The 13030-nt window shown below is 36.7% G+C and overlaps 1 long non-coding RNA gene and 1 other non-coding gene across 2 annotated transcripts; one reads left to right on the top strand and one right to left on the bottom strand.

Moving 5' to 3' along the window:
* Positions 1 to 1468: 1468 nt before the first annotated feature.
* Positions 1469 to 11017, top strand: LOC131320164 (uncharacterized). Its single transcript, XR_009198139.1, has 2 exons — positions 1469 to 2685; positions 10663 to 11017. It is a non-coding gene; the product is annotated as an uncharacterized LOC131320164 (long non-coding RNA).
* A 1675-nt stretch (positions 11018 to 12692) lies between these two features.
* TRNAL-AAG (transfer RNA leucine (anticodon AAG)) lies at positions 12693 to 12773 on the bottom strand. The gene has a single exon. It is a non-coding gene; the product is annotated as a tRNA-Leu (tRNA).
* Positions 12774 to 13030: the final 257 nt, after the last annotated feature.

Genomic DNA, 13030 nt, shown 5'->3' with positions numbered 1-13030 from the left:
GTACATCATAATAGTAGGTTTCTGCAAGGTCATCACTCCACGAGTACGTCCACACTCAACTATAATACTCTATTTCACACTCAACTTGTAACACCCCAAGCTGACTACTAGCACACTACTGGCACAGTATTTTGATTTACATGATCCAAAATGCTTAAGTCCAAGGTATTAGTAGTAACCCATAAAATTTGTTATATACCCAAAATCATCCATATAGACTCTCGATGTCCACACTATTACACTTTATATAGGAAAATCCTCCCCCCATAAGACTCTGTTTCACACTCAACTAATACGCTGTTTCACACTCAAGTAAATTCCATCCTCATACACTTTACAAAGGAAAATAATCCCCCCCCCCCCCCCCCCCCCCCCCATATATATATAATACTCTGTTTCTCCCCTACTTTGTTTCTTACACATGCAGGTTGCCAGTGGAGTAGTTAATAGTCAATGACCCACCTCTCTTCTCTCTAACATTTTATATATACGATATCAGTTTGCAAGATATCTTATTTATTGCATTATTGAGAAGGTGTTCAATTTCTTATACTATATACTCTTGGTGCATGCATGTTCAAATTAAATTTCAGAGTAGTACGTACCATTGCATGTGAGATTTAAAATGACCTGATCACCGTCTATTTCTTGAGCAAAGTCGACTCTGATCCACCGACTATACAGCTGGAAGACATGATATAGCGAACACGTCAATATTGATGAAAACTTCTACTCCATATAAACCTTCTTCCTTTTTTTATAATAATCCATTCTTTTTTATAAAGAGATAGTAATTTAATTTGCCTATAAAGCACATGCAGTAGGTAATCTTATTGTTTTTTTTGGTAAATGGCATACATGCAGTAGGTAATCAAACAACAACAAACAATTTTCCATTGCAAAAAAAAAAAAAAAAACAATTTTCCTTAAACCATAGATAACAGTAACACACACAGGCTTGCATAATTGGCCTATACACAGGCTTACAAAATGTTAAAGGTGGTAAAGGGCGGGTTTGGACGGCTTAAAATGGATAAGGGGTTAAACTTGAACACGTTAACTATGATTCAATAATAGGCGGATTGCATATGAGTCAAGTCATACCCATAAAACCCGACCCGTTTTCTTTCTTTGCTACTCTTTCTTTTTTTTTTTTAAACTCCCATTCGTGCATGCACCCATAAAACCCGACCCGTTTTCTTTCTTAGCTGCTCTTTTTTATTTGTTTTATAAAAAAAAACTCCCATTCTTGCATGCTGATCGACTAGCTATATCACTCCAGTTTCAATCTGAGTTCACTCGAATGTGCAGCCAATTGATATCAGCAGGCACTATTGAGGCCACCACTAAGCTCCAACTAGCTTTATGAAATTTCAGTAGAGTTCATAATGGAGTTCAAAACTTGTCGAATAAAACCAGATTCACGTTTCGATTTATATAAAAAAAACATCACAAAATCAAATTTCTCAAATAAAAACAGATTCCCATTTTCCATACTAAAAAATACAACATGGAAACAGATTTTCAACCCAATCTCCAATGTTCTGCTCTGTTCAAGAGCCTACAGAGACCAAATAATTTCAAAATATACACCATGCAAACTGATTGCAATTTGCAAGAGAAACCATATAAATTCGAAGAACAACAGAGCACACGAGTCTAGGAAATACATATCAAAACGCTTCGCTTTCCTTCCACAGATACAAAACCACACACAAACAAAGAAAAAAGCATGTTCAGATAACTTTCAAGTCCACTAGCTAGAAGTAACCCTATCAAAACAAGAGTGTTCGGATTGGTGCCCAGTCGGGCCAGTCCGACAATTGTTACTTCACAATCTTAACCGAGCCCTTCCTCTTCATGTCAATCATTGAAACTCCATTACCTCCCACATTGTATAGCCAATCCCGAGTGCATAATAATGCCTTCGCATTTTTTGGAATGGTTGAGAAGCAAAATTTGTCAATTATTCACCCTCCTATACGGATTGCCGACTCAGAAGCAACGGTGGTGATGGAATGCTCAACACATCACGTGCCATTAACTCTGATTTGATTCTAGCTAGCCCACATTCTTGACTCTCAAATAGGTCACTCCTACAAAAAAATTTGCACCGTCGGTGTATCAAAATGCCAAATTCGTGCAAGAAATTTAATTATACAAAATTATACATACTTACATCCATTTCATACTATTCCCCACCTAATATACAGACAATGACGAAACACAAAAAAAAAATCAACTCTGACCTAGTCATAAATTAATGACTCAGATGCACCTACTAATGACTCAGATCCACCTGCTAATACTATTCCCCACAAGGCCACAATGACTCAGATCCATCTACACAAGGGGTCTATATAAACCTTGTTGATTCAAGTTCAAAGGCATTCTGCAGTACCCAACTACTCAAAGATAGAAAGAAGAAGATACAAATGTCTACCATGGAGTAGAACACCTTTTCTAGTTCCTTCCCTTAGGAACTAGCAGTATGTTATCCTTTCCTAAAGTTTGTTTGAGAGTTATGTAAAGATGAAAAAATACTACTAAAAAAGAGTGTGATCGGTGACGAGGAGGTCGGTCTGTTCCTCAATTTGCAGTTTGTTAACCAAAGCTTCATTCACGTAGCTATTGGCCTTTGCTTGTAGCAGTCCAACTGCATATCGATCAGACGGATCAGTATCCGTAAGTTGTTTACTACTTCGGTTTGCTATTGCTTTCGCTATTAATATGTACTATTATGTGTTCTTTTCATATCTTGCTTGATCCACCCCATTGTTATTTGTTCCATAAAACTTTCGAACTGTCACAAGTCCTCCTATGATAATTGGTACTTATCAAAGGCCCTAAGGTTGAAAAACAAGTTGAAAAACAAACTTGCTGTTTAATGGAGTTTCTTGCTCTATTCCTATTAAAAAAAAAAGTCAAAAAACAATCTGAAAACTCTTCCTTAAAAAAAAAAAAAAAATTGATAGTACAAGCAAACCGATAGTGATCAATTAAGTACAAACTCTAAACGACCCCAACAATCACACAGAGAAAAATCTTACAGAAACACACCTCAACACAAAAAAAGGAACCGAAAGCAAACTGCTAGCCTATGAGGAAAGGAACTAGAGCTTTTAAATCATAAGAAAACACAACCAATTTGCATCAACCAAGTATTCATTAAGAATTCAACGACAGAAGCAGCTTTCATTTCTCAACGAAGAACACTAGAAAAAATACATCAGTGAGTCAATCTATAGCCTTAATAGATACTGAACTTGCAAAGCGCAACACCATGGCCAATGCTTATCAGATGAACACTATCCAAACAACTTGCAGTGGACTAGCCACAACTTGCAGTGGACTAGCCACAAGATTTTATACCTTTGATAGCTACTGGACAACTTTTTGTTCCAAAAACCCGCCACCATCCACTGATAAGTGGATGATGAACGATGTCATGACAACCCTAACAAATATGTTTTCTCATATTACTCAACAAACACAAAACAAATATGCTCAATTAAAAGAACATCAAGAAAATATGCAGAGTAATATTATTCAACAAATAGAAGGCAAATATGCTCTATTGAAACAAAATCAAGATAATATGAATTGTAGTATTACTCAAGAAATAGAACGCAAATATGCTCTATTAAAAGAAAATCAAGAAAAGAACAAAAATGAAATTATTTCTATATTAATAGAAAATCAAGAAAAAAACAAAAAGGAAATTATTGCTAAATTAGAACAACATCAAGAAAATAAAAAAAATGAAATTATTGCTAATACTACAAGTCAGATAAATGATGTAAAACGGCAAATGAAAGAAATGAGGGATTTCCTCACATCACATATTACAAATAATCGGAACTCTATAATTCATCATATAGACAACGATACAAAACCGAACATAATTCATATCCTGGAACTGGTGAAACAACTTATTGAGGTAGAAATCAATGATGGACTTAGAAAAGTAAGTGATCGATTATATGCAGCATCAAATTTAAATATTCTGAAAGCTGTAGAAGATATAGCCAGTAATCATAATATTCAATTTACAACAGTAAAAGAAAATGTCAGTAAAATGGAGAAAAAACTGCATGAGAATCAAGGAACATTCGAGAGATTACTGAGAGAAGAAAGACAAACAAACAAAGTTCTACATAACCAACTATATGAAGATACCTATGTAAGGCAAGACTACGATATTTCTGTGTTAGAACTTGAAGAGACTATTTCTTCATCAGTATATTATAAGCCAAATATTATAGCAAAAGTTTCAAACAAAATACAAAGTAGAAAGGAAAGACTTGATCCAGATTGGAGAGAGCTAGAAGAAAAGCTGAAAGAAAAGGAAGAACTAAATGCAATAGAACTTACCGTTCGAGGTCAAGAAAAAAGACTCATAGAAAAACATGGAACGTTACCACCTCGAACTTATACTGGACAGTTCAGACAAACAAAAATAAACACACCCTCGAACATTACAATACCTCCAACCACAAATAGGTTGACAGCACCATCCGCTATACCATTAGCTGGTATATACTACCCTACAAGAAACAGTTTTTGGGTAACAGATGCTCAAGGAAGACCTAAATATAGCACTGATAGTGAAGCAGGAAACATGATGGCAGAAATGCTAGATTTAATGATGTGGAACCTAGTAACGATCTTCGGACAAGAAACAGATTGGCCAGTACTAGCCAACCAAAGAAGTGCCTATAGCTGGGAAGATTACAGAATGGAAGCAAATAGAGCACCGAATACTAGAAACCAGATCGCACCAAGATTTATGTATATTGTACAATACATGGTACAAATATCTGATAGATCCATTGGTAAAGAAGATTTAACAAAGCCACCAACTCCTTTAAATCTGCAACCTGGAGTGCCTATACCGGCTACAGGAAGATCAAATCAAGATAAGCTAACAAGAATACTAGAAAGAGTAGAAAACCCAGTAATACTAGATGCCATAGGAGGCGTAAGATGGATGATAGAAAACCTTGGTCAGGGAGCTGCAAGTGCGAATGGCGAAATATCAAAAGCTCTAGAACAACTAACTAGCGATGTAACTGCAGCAAACGAAACTACAATATTAAAACGAGTAAAAGATATGCAACGACTCTTACAGTCTGCACACCTAGTCGAAGCTTCACGAAAAACAAATACAATACATAGAAGATTATGGGAACTCCTTGTACATCTGAAGGCAAATGCAACACCTACACAAATGATAGATCCAAATCCTCATGGAGAAGACTCGGGAACAGGACCACCTTCAGATATGGTATATTCCACAGAAATAAAAATATTAAAAGGAGAAGATAATACCTACGTATATGTGAATGTAGATGCTGTTACAGGAGAAATAATTGTACCAATAGGAACAATAATAACAGCATCAACAAACGAACCTCCTAAGATATGGAGAAGTACAAATCTATCTACGCAGCCTAGATTGCAACCAGGACAATATAGGAAGATATCTATATTTAATAGACAACTTCAAGAATTACAAGATGTTACCCTAGACACTCAAACAGGAGAAATACAGAAACCTGTAGGAGCAGGTATAGATACAAATGAAACAGGACGAGTAAGAATGTTGACACCACCAACAACTAGTATAAATCAAAGGGCTCTAATGATAAGAATACAAGATCAGAATGCCATAGGACAATCTCACTTATTCAGAGTAGAAACAACAGGAGAAGTAATTATTCCACCAGGAATAATAGTACGAACTACCACACCTGGAAATCTGAGAGTAGAGACTGGACAGTCAAATATCCCAGATGTAAACCTACCAATAGGAGTATTCTCCGGAACAATAAGAATGCTAAATACTCAGACTAATGCCTATGAAGATATAAACATAGATCCACAAACGGGATTTGTCCTAACAGGAACAACAATCCATGTAACTACAAATCAAACAACAAGAGAACTAATAATCGACATTCCACCAGCAACGACATTTGCTACCACGGTAGGAATTCCAATAAGAGGAACCTTATCATCAGTAACCTACCTAAATGTCGACATGTATGGAAGAATACAAATACCTAACAATACAATAGTAGAAACAAACTCATCAGGAATTGCTGAAATAAGTGGACAACCTATAACAACCGGACCACCAGCTACAGTTTCAGCTTATGGAAGAGTTAATATTCTAGACGCTGAAAACTCAATATATAGAAATGTGGTACTAACAGCATTAGGAAGGTTACCAGATGATCCATATATGGGAAGAGAATATAAAACAGAACAAAACGTTCTAGTATTAAGAGATCCAATAGCAACGACTACAAGCTATGTATCAGCAATATTTATAGATTCAGACATTATAGGAGAACCTGCACAAGCAATACGTATAGATAACAATGGTTACATAGTATTCCCGGATAACAGCCTACGAACAAACACACAAACAGCAATAAATATTCAAAGTGATGGAGTAGCGGGGATAGTACATATAGTAGGATATAATCCACCATTATTAGGAACTCCATTCTATATATCTGGTCCTATGCTACCTATACCACCAAATCTAAACGACTATATAATGATACCTGAGGTTGATGCAAGCATTCCAGTACAAGCAAATGTACAACTTCGTATAGACAGAAATACTGGAAAGATACTAAAACCTCTACAAAGAAGAGTAGTAACTGTTAATGGTCAAGTACAAATGTGGATTTTGCCAACGGGGATGTTCCACGCACCGCCAATTAGAAGAAGACGTATAAAGCGTATGCAAACACCACCAGATGCTTATGATGAACGCGAAAATAACGAACATCATATTCCTCCTGGACCTCCATCCGATGAAGATGCTTTTACCATCATCACTTCACCTTCGATATGGAATCACGGTGATAGGGGGCCGGGCATTTTACACCTAAACGTGCATATTAGAAGCCTTAGTGATAATGATCTTTACTACCATGAAACTTCAAGCTGTTCAAGCCCTTCTAGTCAACACTCTACTAGTTCAAACTCTATGATATATATGAACGAAGGATTATCCTCACACTACTCATCTGAAGACGAACAAGTCTATTTAACAGGAGAAGACGAGGAAGATGATGAATATAGTTCCATAATAAACACCATCTTTTCTCTAGATCAAGAACAGATGAATAAAACACTTAACTTACCTAAGAAAAAGGCAGTCATAATAACAGTACCATTCCTAGTAAAAGGAAAAACTGTCACAATAGACTGTATGATAGATACAGGAGCAACAATCAGTGTGGCTAAAAGATGGCTATTTCCAGAATCAGCTTGGAAGAAAGGAATGCCTATTACACTAAGAAGTGTATCAAACCAAGTGAACGATGTAGAAAACGTAGCAAATGTAGAAATGATATTATCGGAAAACATCTCAATACCCGTTCAATTGTACGAGCTTAAAACTCATTCAATCGATATAATTATAGGAAATAATATTTTAGAAATGTTTGAAGAATATAGACAAACTAAGACACATGTGCAACTAAACTACTATGGAGATATTGTAACATTTCCTAGAAAGGCTGAGGCAATAGTACATACCGAAGCAAATGATCAGATTGATGTGCTAGACACAGTGGCAGTAGAGATAAAAGAATGGTTAGTAACTATTTGTGCAGCGTTGAATCCGCAAGCCTTTTGGGAAAAACATCAAACATATATGACATGTGAACCCAATGAAAAGATCAAACCTTTTCATCACAAACCTATACCAATGAATGAAAAACATAGGAAGCAACTAAAAGAAAATTTAGATGAATGGAAAGGTATGGGACTAATACAAGAAGCAGCACCTGAAACTAATGAATATGTATCATCAGCTTTTTACGTTAATAATAATAATGAAGGTCAAAAACGAGGAAAACCAAGATTGGTAATAAATTATAAGACTATAAATGATATGATTAAACCTGATAAATATCCTATACCAAATAAAGATGCTTTAATTACAGAAATTAGTAAAGGCTCTGTGTTCTCAACTTTTCATGCTAAAAGTGGATTTTATCAAATTAAAATGGATCCTAAATGTGCAAAATACTTTGCTTTTAGTACACCATTAGGAATTTATACATGGAAGGTAATGCCAATAGGGTACAAATATGCATCTAGTGTTTTCCAAAGATATATGGATAAAATCTTTAGTCCTCAATATGATCACTTTATTAGAGTCTATATAGATGATATAATTATCTTTAGTGAAAATCAAGTAGACCACTTAAACCACCTTAAGGAATTTGGAGAAGTATGTCAAGCAAATGGAATAAACATTTCAACAAAGAAAATAGAAATGTTTAAGCAACAAATTGATTTTCTTGGATTAACGATTAATGAAGGAAAGATAGTTTTGCAACCGCATGTACTAGCAAAGATTGCAGATTTCCCAAATGTCATCAAAGACAAAGTTCAATTACAACGATTGCTTGTATGTCTTACTTATGCTGAAAGTTTTATAAAGAATCATGCCCAGAAGAGAGAGCCAGTTCAGAAACTTCTTAAAAAGGGAGTACAATTCGAATGGACCAATGAAATGATCGATTGGATAAAAGGCATAAAAGAAGAAGTACAGCAACTTCCAAAAATCCAATTACCACAGTCACATCATTTCATGATATTAGAAACAGATGCTAGCAATGACAGTTGGGGAGGAATATTAAAACTAGTATGCACTACCTCTGAAGATTGGAGCAATTGGGAAAAAGCGACACCAGTGAAGAAGAAAGAATTCGAGATGCTAAGCAAGTATTGCTCAGGAACCTTTAAAGGAGGAGAAAAGAATTATCCAACATATCACAAAGAAATTCTTGCAGCCACGAAGGCTATGAACAAATTAAAAATTTTCCTTACTCCAAAGAAGTTCTTATTACGAACAAATTGCAAGGTATTCAAGGATATTATGCAAAAGAATAACTTGGATATCCTTAGTCAAACAAGAATCCTCAGATGGCAACAATGGTTCAGCCAATTTGATTTCGACATTGAATGGATTCAAGGTACGTCAAATTCTATTGCTGATAGTCCAACTAGAGAAATTTGTGAGGTTAATACGTTCTCTCATACATATTTTGTTTAATCATCTTTTGTTTTGTTTTCTGTTTTTTCTAATTACTGTTAATTTTGTTTGTCCTTTCGTAGTATTTTTTTTTTTTTTCCGTTGTGTGTTCTTTTTGTTCTGCTTTGTTTTTGTGTCAGACGTGCAGGTTGCTCTGGTTTATGTTGGGGGATGTTCTTCATCCCCATATCCTTCTTATGCTTGTCATCGTCCACTCCTGAGGTGTTCTCTTTCCTTCTTTCTTGTACTTGGCTTGCCCTATTATTGTTAATAGCCAATGAGGGCATTGTCTAGTTTAAGTTGGGGGTGGGGATCAATTTGGATTGTTGAGTCTTTTTTATTGTTCCGTTATAAAAGAAAAAAAAAAGGAAATTGGAAATTTAAAAAAGCCGAAAAGAGGGATTTGGATGCTTGATAGTGACTTTAGGCTTGGTTGATGGTTCCGATAGATGCTAGGTTGACTGTTGCACAAGTTGGAGTCTTGATATGACTTCATTGCTGGAATTAAACACATGAACATTGCATTGATTGGGGGTACTTGAATTGTTCGTCTCACTTATGTTTGGATATTGCCTCATCACTTGAGCTTTGACCTTTGCACGAGCACCGACACACTTGGATGTGAATTTGACTTCGAATCGTGTACGCATATTGTTGGTGCCTCGGTATGAGTCCAATGTCTCATAGAAAAGATTGATCCCCTTTTTCCCCAAAAAAAAATTACAAAAATTAATAAAATGCATGCTTTTCGGGCTTTTCACTTAGTAACCGGGCCTCTTGCCTCAGTAAGCAGTGAGTGTTCGCGTCAAACGGTGGAGCGTCTCGAAATTGTTACGCGTGGTTAGCTTGGGTTCGTAGCCTTTTTGACTCGGGTGATTAAGTCCGTTGGGGTGTTCTCTGCACCTAGTGCCCTAAGACCATCTGGTTTGGGTGTCACTGACCTAAAGCTCGTTACAAGGGTCAATTAGAAAGCTTAAGGGACCTTGGCATTGCACAACCACCAAAAAAAAGAAAAAAAAAATATATGCATTGAAATAAAGGGAAGGGATTTGGTTGTGATTTGAGCATTTGTGACAAGTGTTAGAGGCATTGAGGATGTGTGCACTATTTTCGAGGTTAATGAATATTTTTGTGGAGTCTTTCACTTGCACTCTTGCCTTGTGATTTTTCACTATCCGAATATATGTGGGAGGAATAGTTATTGTGCTAACTTGAGTTGAATGGTTCACTTGTTTAACTTCGGTTATGAATGAAATACCTTGCCTTTTATCTTGTGCTGCATGTTTACTTGTCACCTTAACTTTCCATTGATTGAGTTTGGGTTGTGCTTGAGTATCTAATCCCTTAGTGTTTCGTGGGTAATCACCATTGAATCCCTCACAATACTGCACTCGTCCTACGGGGGCTACCGTGGGTTTAAAAGACATCCCTAGTTTGTTGCTTTATTTTTCCTGTTTTTTACTTGTTTTGCTAGGGACTAGCAAAGTGTAAAATGAGGGGTGTGATGGGTGCATACATATCCCCATTTATGCCCCCTCAGTTTATACGTGTTGCATCCACTTATTGTGCTACTTGGAGCTTGATACTCGTTTCAGGAGTTGCAGAGCATGGTGTCCAACGAAATGGAAAGTGGTCCAGGGATCTAAGCTTACGAAATTTACATGGCGTCCAAAGAAATGGTGTTATTCCCAGTAGGGGGTGGTCCATCAATACTGCTACAACAACTGCCCGAGTGAAGCTTGCCCGTTTATCCAGCCGATCCTTTGTTTTATTTCCTTTCCTTTCCTTTCCTTTATGTTCTACTAATAAAGTTGTTGTATGTTAAACTTCTGAATAAAAGCTGCTCATGATCTTGCTAGAGCAGCTTCAAATGTTGGTTTATGATATAATAATGGGATGTTCGTGTTTTGTCTAAAGTAATGATAAATATTGGAGCTTGCATTTGGTCCAAGCCACGAGCTTGGGTTGAGATTGCAACTAGGTGGGGCCTTTGGTTCCTAATTGGGCAAAGAGGAAATTGAATGATCAATATTACTCCTCCTCCATTCCAATATGATAGTCCCCACGAAAAGACGTACAATTTTCAAAATAAAACTAAAGTGCTTTCGTACATGATTCTTGTCACACCAAATTAAAGATCTCAATTAGTTCATTATAAACGGAGATCCGAAATTGCCCGTCTACATAAGCGACTATCATTTTTAAGACAGAAGGAGTACCAAGCAATCGATGATCCAAAAAAAAAATATCACCTGGTAATCAACTTGCTAGGCAAGGAATCTCTCAAGAGATTGTACTGACCGGAAAAAGGAGAGTTGGAGTTGGAGAAGGGATCTTTCTGCCCTAACTTCCGTCTCTCAAGAGATTGTAGTGAGATGCAGCATCTTCTCACAGTCGAACTAGTTTCCCTCATGAAACCCCTTCGATCGTGCCAACCAGTAATGGGGACAACGTTGGGCAAAGAATGGCGCCAGATTCAGAAGATCCATCGGTCTTCCTGTCTTCCTCTTTCCTTGACTTGTAAACTGCTCCGTTTGATCTCTGACCTGCTTTCAATCTATATTACTAGGGTTTTGCAAAATATCTCGCTCACAACCGTCCTCCTCCGAGATTTAGTTTCGATTTTGTGATTCAATTGATTATAGGATCCTTCATCTCTCCCTGCTCAAAATTGAAACCCCTTGTCGACACCCATATTTCTATTCCACAAATTGGATTGGTACCAAGTCAATGTAATGGGTGGATCCAAAAAATTCTGGGACTCACTACCCAAATTTTCTTTAGATTTTCAAAAACTATGTTTGGACTTGCTTTTAGGCACGGGCGAGGCATAGTTTGTTCACATATCGAAACCGACTGCTCGGACTGAAATACCATCAGAATTCTTCTCTGAAAACCAACGGATGGAGTTATGCACATTTAACCAGCCCGACTAATTTTTGCTCCGGTCAATAATAGTAGTAATTGGTAGTATCTGGCTGAAACATTAGGCTTCAACTGAATAAATCAAAATTTTGATTTCGGTTTGTCGAAAGGGTTCAGTTTTGATTTTTTGTGATTAGCCTGTTCCAGTTTTGGAAAAAGCACTTTTTTTTTTCAAAAACAAAGCTTGTTCCAGATTTGTGAAACTTCCTATTTTTTAAAAATGTTTGACCAAAACGACAACGTTTTGGGCTTTGTTCCTCACAGCCTCCAACTTGAAATGACAATACTGCCATCCCCCATTTTGTGGGCAACCCAAACTACGGTGGAGTGGAAAGACAATATGGTCAGTACAACAATTCCCTTTTTAAAAAAAGATGAACTTTGCAGCAAAAGTGGAACGGATGTTACTTTTTGTACTGTTCATTACCAGAAAATGTACTTTTCTAAAGACAACCTAAGAGGAGGAGGAGGACAGTGTTTCCGGTAGACAATGAGTTTTTGAAAAATAATTTTGTGTTGACAAATGCATAAAAAATTGTTGAAAAATGTCAAGTTATTTTTACTAATCAATAAATTGTTACTTACCATGGAGCACGAGCTAAAATGCCATAACTTGTTGCCCAAAATTGTTAATTGAAACATGCCTACCGAGGGACCTACCGACGAGCAGCTACCTAAGCTGGGGAAAAATTAATAGGAATGTTGAGAGTGGGATTTGAACCCACGCCCTTTCGGACCAGAACCTTAATCTGGCGCCTTAGACCAACTCGGCCATCTCAACTTTGATGTTATAGTTTCGAATAACCATTATATAATACTACTGACGTAGCATCAGAACCCTCCAAACATTTCTGTCGCTAGAGACTCACACTTGACATTCTCTCTCTCTCCCCCCCCCCCGCCCCCCGTCTATCTTATTAGGCCCCATTCCAGAACTTGAATAAGTTCTTATTTTTTGTTCAATAATAAAACTTGTTCCACAAAATAAGAAGTAAGTACTTATTTTTTGGTTAAGGCAACTTTAAGCTTAAAAATCAT

Source organism: Rhododendron vialii, chromosome 3a (assembly GCF_030253575.1).
Source record: "Rhododendron vialii isolate Sample 1 chromosome 3a, ASM3025357v1".
Lineage (NCBI taxonomy): Eukaryota > Viridiplantae > Streptophyta > Magnoliopsida > Ericales > Ericaceae > Rhododendron > Rhododendron vialii.
The sequence above is the reverse complement of the archived record's forward strand: the minus strand, read 5'-3'. Positions and strand labels throughout refer to the sequence as shown.